The sequence below is a fragment of the Rhinopithecus bieti genome, unplaced genomic scaffold (genome assembly GCF_001698545.2).
Source record: "Rhinopithecus bieti isolate Rb0 unplaced genomic scaffold, ASM169854v2 scaffold_4830, whole genome shotgun sequence".
NCBI classification, from domain to species: Eukaryota; Metazoa; Chordata; class Mammalia; order Primates; family Cercopithecidae; genus Rhinopithecus; species Rhinopithecus bieti.
This window is the reverse complement of record NW_016804529.1, coordinates 485,024-499,100: the sequence shown is the minus strand read 5'-3', so window position 1 is coordinate 499,100 and position 14,077 is coordinate 485,024. Positions and strand designations below refer to the sequence as shown.

The following is a 14,077-nucleotide window of genomic DNA, read 5'->3' as shown; positions in this document are numbered from 1 at the left end:
CAGGAGAAGAACACCCTGCCGACCAAAGAGACCATTGAGCAGGAGAAGCGGAGTGAAATTTCCTAAAATCCTGGAGGATTTCCTACCCCGTCATCTTCGAGACCCCAGTCGTGATGTGGAGGAAGAGCCACCTGCAAGATGGACACGAGCCACAAGCTGCACTGTGAACCTGGGCACTCCGCGCCGATGCCACCGGCCTGTGGGTCTCTGAAGGGCCCCCCCCCCAATCGGACTGCCAAATTCTCCGGTTTGCCCTGGAATATTATAGAAAATTATTTGTATGAATAATGAAAATAAAACACACTTCGTGGCAAAAAAAAAAAAAAAAAAAGTTACACAGCTGTTAAGCAGCAAAGGCAAGATTCACATTTCAGCTTCAAAATCATTGCTCTTTACCACTGAATGCTAGCTGCTGGCACCTCTGATCTATTTTTCAAGCTTCAATTTCCCCAATATGCTGTATAAATTCCTGAGGCTGTATGTCTCCCTAGGGATCATAGAGGCTTCCATGCCTCAGCTACTGTAAAACTGCATATTCTGGCCAAGTCTAAAAATATCTCCCTATATTTGAGTTAATTCAAATAGGAAACTTTTAGAATGGAAAGTATGGGATTTTTTTCCTGTAACTTTAGATGCCTTTGTTCCCTGTAAGAATAAACTTGGAATTCATAAGTAAATTGATTAGCCAACACAAATATGCTCTTAATGATTCTACTATTTAGTATCCAAGAGAATATTATAAACACCAGCTCTAGGAAGTACGTCCACGTAGGCTACCTTTTTAGAAATAGGCAAAATTCTCACATTTGTACTTTTTAATTAAACTTTATTTTGACATAGCTGTAGATTCTCATGCAGTCAAAAATAATAATATAGAGAGATCCTGAGACAGGAACAGAGACTTGACTCCAGAGTCAGGGCTTGGACATGGGACCAAATTGAGGACTAGCTAAAATAGACACTGGGGGGAAGCAACTTTCCATAGGACATGGCCACCAGTGTGCCACGTCAATTTGCCATTGCCATGGCAACACCCAGAAGGTACCACCCTTTCCAGGGCAATGACCAGATGACTGGAAGTCACTGCCTTTTTCCTAGGAATTGCTGCATAAACCACCCCTTAATTTGCATGTAATTAAAAGTCAATATAAATATGACTACACAACTGACTTTGAGCTGCTACTCCAGGTAAACTGCCTATGGGGTAGCCCTTCTCCATAAGGAGCAGTACCTGTGGTGCTGCTGTACACTGCCACTTCAGTGAAAGTTGCTGTTTAACACCTCCAGCTCACCCTTGAATTCCTTCCTGGGCAAAGCCAAGGACTCTCCTGGGCTAAGCTCCAATTTTGGTGCTCGCGTGCCCTGCATCAATCCCATCTCTTTTTTACCCAGTTTCCCTCAATTGTAACATCTTGCTAAACTACAGTACAATATACAGCCAGGATATTGACATAGATACAGTCAAAAACCACAATACATCCTTCACCACAAGGATCCCTCAAGTTGTTCTTTTATAGCCACACTCACCTCCCTCTTGTAAACCTCCTCTTCAATGCTTGGTAATACAAATGTATTTTCCATTTCTATAGTTCTGTCATTTCAAAAATGTTACATAGATAGAATCATGTATTTTGTAATTATTTGGATGTTTTCTCTTTATTCAACATAATTGTCTGGCAATTCATCCATGTTGCGCTTGCATCAATAGGTTTTTTATATTACTAATGTATGAGTTCATTTTCATGCTGCTGATAAAGACATACCCAAAACCAGAACAAAAAGAAGTTTAATTGGACTTATAGTTTCACATGGCTGGGGAATCCTCAGAATCACAGCAGAAGGCAAAAGGCACATCTTACATGGCGGCCACAAGAGAAAAATAAGGAAGAAGCAAAAGTGGAAACCCCTGATAAACCCATCAGATCTCCTGAGACTTATTCACTATCATGAGAATAGCCTGGGAAACACTGGCCCACCTGATTTAATTAGCTGCCCCTGGGTCCCTCCCACAACATATGGGAATTCTGGGAGATACAGTTCAAGTTGAAATTTGGTTGGGGACACAGCCAAACCAAACTCCAAATTTCATGTCCTCACTTTTCAAAACCAATCATGCCTTCCCAACAGTCCCCCAAAGTCTTAACTAATTTTGGCATTAACCCAAAATTCCACTCCAAAGTCTCATCTGAGACTAGGCAAGTCCTTTCTGCCTATGAGACTGTAAAATGAAAAGCAAGCTAGCTACTTCCTAGATACAATGGAGGTACAGGTATTGGGTAAATACAGCCATTTCAAATGGGAGAAATTGGCCAAAACAAAGGCATTACAGGGCCTATGCAAGTCCAAAATCGAGCGGGACGGTCAAATTTTAAAGTTCCAGAATGATCTCCTTTGACCCTGGGTCTCACAGCCAGGTCACACTGATGTGAGAGGTGGGTTCCCATGGTCTTGGGCAGCTCCACCCCTGTGGCTTTGCAGGGTACAGCCTCCCTCTTGGCTGATTTCATAGGCTGGCATTGAGTGCCTGTGGCTTTTCCAGGTTCATGGTGCAAGCTGTTGGTGGATCTACCATTCTGGGGTCTGGAGGATGGTGGCCCTCCTCTCACAGCTCCACTAGGCAGTGCCCCAGTAGGGACTCTCTGGGGGGGCTCCGATCCCACATTTCCCTTCCACACTGCCCTAGCCAAAGTTCTCCATGAGGGCCCTACCACTGCAGCAAACTTTTGCCTGGGCATCCAGGCATTTCCATACATCTTCTGAAATCTAGGTGGAAGTTCCCAAACCTCAATTCTCTACTTCTGTGCACCTGCAGGCTCAACACTACGTGGAAACTGCCAAGGCTTTGGGCTTCCACTCTCTGAAGTCACAACTCAAGCTCTATGTTTGCCTCTTTCAGCCATGGCTGAAGCAACTGAGACACAGGGCACCAAGTCCCTTAGCTGCACACAGTACAGGGACCCTGAGCGCAGCCCATGAAACCAATTTTTCCTCCTGGTCATCTGGTCCTGTGATGGGAGGAGCTGCCATGAAGGTCTCTGACATCAGCTGGAGACATTTTCCCCATGGTCTTGGGGATTAACATTAGGCTCCTTGCTACTTATGCAAATTTCTGCAGCTGGCTTGAATTTCTCCTAAAAAAATGGGTGTTTCTTTTCTACTTCTGCATCAGGTCGCAAATTTTCTGAACTTTTATGCTCTGTTTCCCTTTTAAAATGGAATGCTTTTAACAGCACCCAAGTCACCTTTTGAATGCTTTGCTGCTTAGAAATTTCTTCCACCAGATACCCTAAATCATCTCTCTCAAGTTCAAAGTTCCACAAATCTCTCTCAAGTTCCACAAATCTCTAGTGCAGGGGCAAAACGCCACCAGTCTCTTTGCTAAAATATAACAAAAATCACCTTTGCTCCAGTTCCCAACAAGTTTCTTATCTTCATCTGAGACCACCTCAGCCTGGACCTTATTGTTCATATCACTATCAGCATTTTTGTCAGAGCCATTCAATAAGTCTCTAAGAAGTTCCAAACTTTCCCACATTTTCTTGTCTTCCTGAGCCCTCCAAACTGTTCCAACCTCTGCCTGTTACCCACTTCCAAAGTTACTTCCACATTTTTGGGTATCTTTTCAGTGACACCCCACTGCACTGGTACCAACTTACTGAATTAGTTCTTTTTCATGCTGCTGATAAAGACATACCCAAAACTGGGAACAAAAAGAGGTTTAATTGGACTTACAGTTCCACATGGCTGGGAAGGCCTCAGAATCATGGTGGGAAGCAAAAGACACTTCTTACATGGCAGCAGCAAGAGAAAAATGAGGAAGAATCAAAAGTGAAAGCCTTTGATAAACCCATCAGATCTCATGACACTTATTCACTATTACGAGAATAGCATGGGAAAGACCAGCTCCCATGATTCAGTTACCTCCAGCGGGGTCCCTCCCACAACATGTGCGAATTCTGGAAGATACAGTTCAAGTTGAGACTTGGGTGGGGACACAGCCAAACCATATGGACTAAGTACTTTACTATGTACCACTAACCATTCATTTGTTGAAGGACATCTAGGTTGTTTCCAATTTAAGGCTGTTACAAATAAGGTTGCTATAAACATTCCTGTGAAGTTTTTTATGTAAACTTAAGTATTTGTCTGGGATAAGTGACCAATAGTGCAATTTCTGGGTCATATATAAGTAACATATTTAGATTTTAAGAAACTGCCAAGCTGGTTTCCAGAGTGGCTGTATCATTTTACATTTCTACCACCAATTTATAAATGTAAATTGGTACATTTGATACTGTCATTGTTTTTTATTTTAGCCATTTCAATAGGTATGTAATGATATGTCACGATGATTTTAATTTGAATTTCACTAATGGGTAATAATGTTGAACATCTTTCATTGCTTATTTGACATCTTATATCCTCTTTGCTGAAATATCTCTTCATATCTTTTGCCAATTTTAAGTTGGATTGTTTTGGTTTTTTTTAACTCTTGAATTTGAGAGTCATTTATACACTCTAGATACTAGCTTTTGTTAGATATTTGCTTTTCAAATATTTTCTCTCAGTCTATAGTTCATCTTTGCATCATTTAAGTAAGGTATTTTGCAGAGCTAAATTTTTAAATTCTGATGTTCAATTTATCATTTTGTTTTCATATAGATCGTTTTTGGTAACAAGTCTAAGAACTCTTTGCCTAGCCCTAGATTCTGAAAATTTTCTCCTAGTTTTTTTCTGTAGGTTTTATAGTTTTACACTTTACATTAACAGCCATGATCTATTTTAAGTTAATTTTTGTATAAGGTGTCAGACTTAGATTGAGAGTTATTATTTTTCCTATGGATGTCCAATTGTCCCACTACCATTGGTTTAAAAGGCTTCCTTTTCTCAACCAAATTGCTTTTGCACTTTGTCAAAAACAGCTGGGGATATCAAGGAAATGGTGAAGAAGCACCAGGAATCTGTCTGTCCACCTAGGCAACAATTCTACTAGCAGAAACTGTCTGAAGTAACTATTTCTGAATGCTGACGTGAATTTGAATGCTTGCAGCTTCCAGAAGAAAGATCAGCTGCTAAATTGCAGTTAATTTCTCACTCTTAGCTTTCCTTCAGTGGTGTCTACTGCCTCCCAGTCTCCAATTCTGTACCAGGTAGCTGTGAGTATGAAAGCCCATATTCTTAGTATAGCTTTCTGGAGCCTGAGTGGGCAATAAAGACCTTTCCTTACAAATATTGAGTTCTGTGTTCTGATTGCAGATTATGGCTTTTGATTGTTGACACGCAAATTGGGATATTCAGGTGCAATCACATATATGAAAGAATTTAAAAAGCCATCACACATGCCCAGAGGAAGATATAATCTCAGAAAATACCTGAGAATACCTTAAGTCCTCACCTCAAACTGAGGCCTGGCACAGAGACACCCTGCAATAATTTTTTTAATAAAACAGCAAACCCTATGAAAAGGGGACAATCTGCTTTCCAGAGTTACCACATTATATAACTTAAATATTCAGCTTTCAACAAAAAATCACAAGACAAACAAAAAATCAGAAAAGTATGGTTCATTCAAAGGAACAAAACAAATCAACAGACACTAGACTTACTAGACAATAATTTTAAAACAACTGTTTTAAAGATGCTCAAAGATCTAAAAAAGAAAAAAAATTTTAAAAGACAGGAAAACAATGTATGAACGAAATAAGAATGTTAATAATAATACAAATTATTCTTTTAAATAGCTAAAAAGAAATTCTGAAGCTGAAAGATATAATAACCAAAATGAAAAGAAATCCTGGAGCTGAAAAGTAAGATAACTGAAATGAAAATTTACTAGAAGAGTTAAAAGCAGATTTGAATAGGCAAAAGAAAGAATGAGAATACTTTAAGATGAGACAATTAAAATTACTGAGTCTGAAAAATAGAAAGAAAAAAGAAATATAAGTAGAACCTAAGGAACATGTGAGACATCATGAAATAAACCAATATGTCTACTGTGTGAGTTCCAAAAAGAGAAGAGAGAGAAAAGGAGTCAGAAAGAATAGATTTTAAAATAATGACTGAGAAATTCCCAAATCTGATTAAATATATGAATCTACAAGTCCAAGAAGCTCAACAAACTCCAAGCAGGATAAACTTAAAAAGACCCCCAATAAGAAATACTATAATCAAACTATCAAAAACCAAAGACAATGAGAGAATAGCCAGCCATGGTGGCTCATGCCTGTAATCCCAGCACTTTGGGAGGCTAAGATGGGCAAATCATGAGGTCAGGAGATTGAGACCATCCTGGCTAACATGGAGAGAATAATTTTATTTTTTAATTTTTAAGTAACAGCTTTACTGAAATACAATTTGATGTTTTATACATAAATACATTGTAAAATGATTACTACAATCAAACTAATTAACATATCCTTCACTTTATATAGTTACCATTTCATTTCCTTTGGATATGTACCCAGAAGTGGAATTGTTGGATCATATGGTAGCTCTACTTTTAATTTTTTGAGGAATTTCCATACTGTTTTCAATAACAGCTATAACCAATTTACATTTTCACAAACAGTACAAGGGTTCCCTTTTCTCTGTCCTTGCCAACACTTGTTATTTTTTGTCCTTTTGGGAATAGCTATCCTAACAGGTATGAGGTGATATCTCATTGTTTTTTTAATTTGCATTTTCCTGATGTTTGGTTCTACTGAAATTGTTTTCATGTGCCTGTTGGCCATTTGTATGTCTTCTTTGGGAAAATGTCCACTCAGTTTCTTTCCTCAAAAGGACAGAATCTTGAATGCACCAAGGGAAAAGCAACTCATAATGTACAAGAATCTTAAATAAGATTACCAGCCAATTTTTTATCAGAAATCTTAGAGAGCAGAAGAAAGTAGATAGATATATTCAAAGTGCTTGAAGAAAAAAAAAGTCAAGTCAGAATTCTATTTCCAGCAAAATTGTCCTTCAGAAATGATGGAGAAATTAAGACATACCCAGATGAAGAAAAGCTGGGGGAAATTGTTACTAAAATACCTGCCCTGTAAGAAATGCTGAAGGGAGTCCTTCAGGTTGATATGAAAGGATACTACACAGTAACTTGACAGTGTAAAGAAAAAAAGGTCTTTGGTAATTGTAAATACATGGGCATTTATAAAAGCTAGTATTCTTGTAATTTTGATTTGTAACTGTACTTTTCATCTTCTACATAATTTAAAATACAGATGCAAAAAAATCACTAATCTGTGTTTCTGGGTGTACAATATATAAAGATGTAATCTGTGGCATCAATAACAGAAAAGGGGAGCAGACTTGTATTGAAGCAGAATTGTTGTATGCTATTGAAATTAAATTGATATAAATTCAAGTTAGTCTCATAACTTTGCATGTTAAACATGACCACATGAAACACAACCACAAAAAAAACTGTAGAACATAGAGAAAAGAAAATAAGAATGAAGCAAATGTTTAATACAAAAAAATAACTAAATGAAGAAGAAGGCAGTAATGGAGAAATAGAGGAACAAAAAAGCTATAGGCACATAGGAAACAAAACCTTGCAAAAGAGCAGAGGTCTCTCCTTATAAGTAATAACTTTTAGTGTAAGTAGATTAAACTCTCTGCTATGGTTTGAATATAGTTTTCTCCCCCACCAAAACTCATGGTGAGGCTTGATCTTCAATGCAATATTGTTGGGAGGTGAAGCCTACTAGGAAATGTTTGGTTCATGGGAGTGGAACCCTCATAAACAGCATGCCATGTCTTGGAAATGAGCTCTCACTTTCATGGGACTGGATCAGTTACCATGAGAGTGGGTTGTTGTAAAGCAAGGCTGCCTCTCATATTTGCACTTTTTGCACGTCTGCCTACTTTCTGCTTCACCATCATATTGTGACACAACATGTGGCCTTCACCAGAAGCCCAGCAGATGCCAGCCAGTTCCATGCTTTTGGACTTTCCAGCCATCAGAATCGTGAGCCAAATAAATCTCTTTTCTTTATAAGCTACCTAGCCACAGGTGTTTAGTTCTAGCAACACTAAACAAAGACAGAAAATTGGTACTGAGGAGTGAGGTGTTGCTATTCAGATATCTAAAAAGGTGGAGTAGCTTTAGAATTGATAATTAGTAGAGGTTGAAAGAGGAACAGGCTAGAAAAAGCCTAGATTCTAATGAAGGCTTAGAAGACAAGAAGAGTAGAGAAAGTCTGGAACTTCTTAGAGATTGGTTAAGTGGTTGTGACCAAAATGCTGATAGAAATAATGGAAAGTAAGGTCCATTCTTATGAGATCTCAGATGGAAATGGCAATATCTTATTGGAAACTGCAGTAAAAGGCACTCTTGTTATACATTTGTAAAAAAACAAAACAAAACAAAAAAACTTGGATGCATTGTCTCCATCCCCTAGGGCTTTATGGAAGGCAGAATTTAAGAGTGATGAACTAGTATATCTGGAGGAAGGAATATCTAAGCAGCAAAGTATGCAAGAAGCTGCATGGTTATATTTAACTGCTTACAATGAGTTACAGGAGCAAAGGATAAGCTACAAGCAAAATGTACACTTAAAAGGGAAACAACATAGGCCGGGCGCGGTGGCTCAAGCCTGTAATCCCAGCACTTTGGGAGGCCGAGACGGGCGGATCACGAGGTCAGCAGATCGAGACCATCCTGGCTAACATGGTGAAACCCCGTCTCTACTAAAATACAAAAAACTAGCCGGGCGAGGTGGCGGGCGCCTGTAGTCCCAGCTACTTGGGAGGCTGAGGCAGGAGAATGGCGTGAACCCGGGAGGCGGAGCTTGCAGTGAGCGGAGATTGTGCCACTGCACTCCAGTCTGGGCAACAGAGCGAGACTCCACCTCAAAAAAAAAAAAAAAAAAAATAGGGAAACAACATAAAAATTTGGAAAATTCTCAGCCTGGACACGTGGTAGAGAATGAAAGAGCATATTTAGGAGAAGAATCCAACAGTGCAGCTGAGCAACTGGTTGTCAAAGGGATTACTACCGATAGAAAAAAAGCCAATTGCTAATTGTGAAGACAACGGGAAAAAGGCCCCAAAAGTATTTCAGAAATCTTAGAGACATAAGAGGCACCACAGACCCAGAGGCATAAGAGGACAGAATGGCTTTGAGAGATGGACCTGGGGCACCTTCCATAGATTTGCTGCCCAGGGTTGCCTTGGGATGCTGCTCCCCATATCTTGGCCATTCTGGCTACTCCAGCAATGGCACAAGCAGCCCCAGATATGGCTTAGGCCACCACTCTAAAGGGTGCATAAAGCCTTGGAAACGTCTACATCCGTGTGGTGCTAATTCTGCAGGTGTGCATAATGCAAGAGCAGCGGAGGCATTGCTGCCTCCACCAATATTTCAAAGGATGCTGCAGAAACCGTGGGTGCCCAGGCAGAAGCTTCCCACCAGGGATAAAGCTGCCACAGAAAGTCCTTACCAAGGCAATGCCTAGTGGAAATGTGGGAGTAGGGCCACTGCCCTCAAGACCCCAGAATGCCACCAACAGCATTCAATGCCTACTGGGAAAGGCTACAGGCACTGGACTCCGAGGTGTACAGCAGCCACATAAGCTGCACCCAGCAAAGCCATAGGGGTAGGGCTGCCTGAGGCACTGGGGGCCCAACTCCCATCTCAGTATGTCCAGCAGGTGGCACATGAAGTGAAAACTTATTTTGGAGCTTTAAGATTTAACATCTACCTGCTGGGTTTCAAATTTGCTTTGGGCCAGTTACTCCTTTCTTTGGGCCTTTTACCCCTTTTTGAAGTGGGAATGTTAACCCAATATCTATGCTACCATTGTATCTTGAAAGTAAATAACTTGATTTTCTATTTTATAGGCTCACAGGTGGAAGGAACTAGCCTTGAGTCTCAGATGAGACTTTGGACTTTGGACTTTTAAGTTGGTCCTTGAATGAGTTAAAACTTTGGGTACTATTGGGATGGGATGAATGTGTTTTGCATTTTAAGAAGAATGTAAGTTTTTTGGGAGGTGAGGGCAAATGCATTGGTTTAAATATGGTATGTTCCATATTCATATCAATGCAGCAGTGCTGGGAGGTGAGGAATAGCAGGTAGTGTTTGGGTCAGGGGTGCAGATCACTCATTAATGGGTGAATGCTGTCTTGCAGGAATGAGTTCTCACTCTTGTGTGACTGAATTAGTTACCATGACAAGGGATTGTTATAAGGTGAGGCTGCCTCTTATGTTTACCTTCTTTGCACATGCCTGTCTATCCTTCTGCTTCTCTACCATGTTATTATGCCGCACAAGGCCCTCACCAGAAGTCAAACAAATCCTGGCACGATGTACTTGGACTTTTCAGCCACCACAGTTATAAGCCAAATAAATCTCTTTTCTTTATAAATCATTCAACCTCAGGTATTCTGTTGTAGCAACACTAAATAGACTAAGACAATCTCCAATCAAAAGACAAAAAATGGCAGAATGGAATAAAAAATAATCCAACTACATGCTGTCTACAAAAGACTCACTTTAAAACTGAAGATGTAAATAGTTTGGAAGTGAAAGGATGAGAAAAGACACTCCATGAAAATAGTTATCAAAAGAGAGCTAGGGCAGCTACACTAATATCACAAAACATAGATGTCAAATTTTTAAGGTTTACAAGAGAAAAATGAGGACATTGTATGATAAAGCAAGAAGATATAACCATGTTAAACATTTTGTGCACCTAATAATAGGCTGTCAAAACATATGAAGCCAAAATTGACAGAAATTAAGGGAGATATAAATTGTTCTACTTAATAGTTGGAAACTGCAATAATGCATTTTCTATAATGGATGAAACAAACAAGAGATAGATAAGGAAACAGAGTGATTGAACAACACAATAAACCAACTACAGCTAACAGACATATACAGAGCAAACAACAAAAGCAGAATACACATTCTTCTCAAATGCCCATGAACATTATCTAGAATAAACCATATGCCAAGTCTCTATAGATTTTAAAATATAAATACCATATAAAGTATCTCCTCCAACTACCTCAGGATGAAGTTAGGAATCGATAACAAGAAAACTGGAAAATATATGAGCAAGTTAAACAACACACTATTAAACAACTAAAGGATTAAAAAAGAAATCACAAAGGAATTAGAAAATACTTCGAGATGAATAAAAAGAACAATGTAACACACCAAAATGCATGGGATGCAGTGAACACAGTGCTCAGAGAGAAATTTATAGCTGTAAATGTCTACATTGAAAAAGAAGAAAGACTTCTCAAAATATTCCAAGTAATTGAAGAGGAAGGAAAGCTTCTTAACTCATTCTAAGGCCAGCATTACTCTAATACCAAAGCCAAACAAAGACACTGCAAGAAAAGAAAACTACAGACCAATATCTCTTATCAATATTGATGCAAAAATTTTCAACAAAACACTAGCAGATCGAATTCGATAGCACACTACAAGAATTATACACCACTTCCAAGTGGGATTTATTCCTGGAAGGATGTTCAACAAAAGAAAACCATCCATATAATGTGCCACATTAACAGAATAAAGCAGGGAAAAACACCTCATGATCATCATGATGCAGAAAAAGCATTAGTGAAATTTAACATACTTTTATGATAAAAACAAACACTTAACAAACTAGAAATAAAAAAAACATACCACAATATAATAAAGGCCATGTGTTAAAAGCCCACAACTAACATCACACTCAACGGTAAATAACTGACAGCTTTTCCTCTAAGATCAGGAACAAGGCAAAGATGTCCATTTTTACCATTTCTATTTAACATAGTATTGAAAATCATAGCCAGAGTAATTAAGCGCTGGAAAGACATAAAGGGCATCTAAATCAGAAAGGAAGAAGTAAAATTATCTCTGTTCTCTGACGTTATATGTATATAAAATCCTAAGGATTTTACAAAAAAAAAAAAAAGTTAGAACTAATAAATGAATTCAAAAAAGTTACAGGATACAAAATCAATATGCAAATATCGGTTGCTTTTTTTGTGTGTGTGGGAGGAGATAGGCTCTTGCTCTGTCAGTCAGACTGCAGTGCAGTGGTGTGATCACAGTTGACTGCAGCCTTGAACTCCCGGGCTCAAGCAATCCTCCCACATCAGCCTCCTTGGTAGCTGGAACAACAGGCACATACAACCACGCCTAGCCAATTTTTAAAATTTTTTGTAGAGACAGGGTCTCATTCTGTTGCCTAGGCTTGTCTCAAACTCCTGCCTTCACGCAATCTTCCTGCCTCGGCCTCTCAAAGTGCTGAGATTACAGGCATGAACCACTGTGCCTGACCTCAGCTGCATTTTTATATACTAACAATAAACAATCCAAAAAGGAAATTAAGACACAACTCCAACAACATCAAAAATAATAAAATACTTAAGAATAAAAAACCTAGGAGGCAAAAAAATTGTACACTAAATTAGAAAACATTGCTGAAAGAAATTAAAGAAAACACAAATAAGTGGAGAGACATTCCACTTTTATAAATGGAAGACTTAGTATTGTTAAGATGTCAATACAACCCAAAGCAATCTACAGACTCAATACAATCCCTATCAAAATCCCAGTGAGACTGGACGCAGTGGTGCATGCTTGTATTCTCAGCATTTTGGGAGGCTGAGATGGGAGGATCACTTGAGCCCAGGAGTTCAAGACTAGCCTAGGCAATATAGAGATAATGTGTTTCTACAAACAAACAAATAGCTGAGTTTGGTGGCATGCACCTGGTGTCCCAGCTACTCGGGAGGCTGAGATGGCAGAACTGCTTGAGCCATGGAGTTGAGGCTGCAATGAGCCGTGATTGTGCCACTGCACTCCAGCCTAGGTGACAGAGCAAGACTTTGTCTTAAAATAAATAAAATACAATAAAATCCTAGATATATTTTTTGGAGATACAGAAAAATCCATCCTAAATTTATATGGAATCTCAAGAGATCCCAAATAAGCAAAATAACAATGAAAAAGAACAAAGTTGTAGGTCTTAAATATCCTGGTTTTAAAACTTACTACAAAGCTATAAGCAGCCAAAACAGTATGGTATGAGCATAAATACAGACATACTGACAAATGGAATAGAATAGATACCCCAGAAATAAACTCTCGCATATACAGTCAAATAACTTTCAACAGGGTGCCAAGAACATTCTGTGGGGAAAAGATAGTCTGTTTAACAAGTGATATTGAAAAACTAGATATCCATACATAAATAATGAAGTTAGATCATTACAACATATACAAAAAATAATTCAAAATTGATCAAAGACTTAAACATAAGAACTAAAATTACCAAAAATCCTAGTATATAGGAAAAAAGCTGAATTACATTGGACGTGTCAATAATTCTTGGATATGATACCAAAAGCATAGGCAACAAAAGAATAAAGATAAATTAGAGTACATCGAAGTTTAAAATTTCTATACCTCAAAGGTCACAATCAACAGTGAAAAGACAACTCATGGAATGAGAGAAGATATTTGCAAATTGTATATCTGATAAGGGATTAATATCCAGAATATATATATATATAACTCTTACAATTTAACATAAAATGAACAATGCAATTTAAAAATGAGCAAATAATTTAAATAGGCATTTCTCCCAAGAAGATATACATATGACCAGTTAGTACATGAAAAGGTGCTCAATATCACTAATAATTAGGGAAATGCAAATTAAAACCTCAATAAGACCACTTCATTAATGAGAATGGCTATTAAAAAAAATGAAAACAAAACAGAAATTAACAAGCATTGGCAAGAATGAGAAGAAACTAGAACCCTTTTGCTTTGTTGGTGGGAATGTAAAATGTCACAGCAGCTATTGAAAATAACATGAGTGGATCACTAGGTCAGGAGATCGAGACCCTCCTGGCTAACACGGTGAAACCCCGTCTCTACTAAAAATACAAAAAACTAGCCGGGCGCGGTGGCGGGTGCCTGTAGTCCCAGCTACTCGGAGGCTGAGGCGGGAGAATGGCGGGAACCCGGGAGGCGGAGCTTGCAGTGAGCCGAGATCGCGCCACTGCACTCCAGCCTGGGCGACACAGCGAGACTCCGCTCTCAAAAAAAAAAAAAAAAAAA

The 14,077-nt window shown here is 38.7% G+C and overlaps 1 pseudogene; it reads left to right on the top strand.

Annotated features, from left to right (window-relative positions):
• Nucleotides 1-186: 186 nt before the first annotated feature.
• The window catches only part of LOC108527580 (Fc receptor-like protein 2), a 26,442-nt pseudogene continuing 12,551 nt past the window's right edge, over nucleotides 187-14,077 (top strand).